The 491-nt window shown below is 73.5% G+C and overlaps 1 protein-coding gene across 1 annotated transcript in view; it reads right to left on the reverse strand.

Annotated features, from left to right (window-relative positions):
• The window catches only part of RPP40 (ribonuclease P/MRP 40kDa subunit), a 13,591-nt gene that overhangs the window by 12,793 nt on the left and 307 nt on the right, over positions 1-491 (reverse strand). The gene's annotated exons all lie outside the window — the stretch shown is intronic.

The raw sequence follows: 491 nt of genomic DNA on the forward strand, positions 1-491 counted from the left end.
GCCGCGTGCCGCGAGCGCGGGTGCCGCAGGGGGCCCTTCTCACAGACCAGGAGGTGCCGCGGGACCTGGTGGAGCCGCCGCAGCGGCGGCACCGGCATCGACATCCTCCTTCTCCTTCTCCGCCGCTGCCACCGGGAAGGGGGACGGGGACGTTGGGGGGGGGCCCCAGTCACGCCACCCGCAGCGGTGCGGAGGGGCCAGAGGGAAAGGAGGAGGGGCGAGGACGAAGTTGCGCGATGAGGTCACTTCCGCCCAGCGCGGCGGGATGGAGGCGCGCGCATGCCCCGACCTGGCGGGGGGGGGGGGGGCGGCCATTGCAGGGGGTGTATGATACTTCGGCAGAAGCGGGGACGACATGAGAGAGGGGACTTGCCGGGTGCGCGTGCAGCCAGCCCTCAGCCTGAACTCCCCTCAGCGCCGAGGCCCTCCCTCGGCCCCTCACCGCTCGGGTGAGGAATCCCTCTAGGAGCTCGCGGATCGCCGCCGCCCCC

The sequence above is a fragment of the Calidris pugnax genome, unplaced genomic scaffold (assembly GCF_001431845.1).
Source record: "Calidris pugnax isolate Ruff unplaced genomic scaffold, ASM143184v1 scaffold8, whole genome shotgun sequence".
In the NCBI taxonomy this organism is placed as follows: Eukaryota; Metazoa; Chordata; class Aves; order Charadriiformes; family Scolopacidae; genus Calidris; species Calidris pugnax.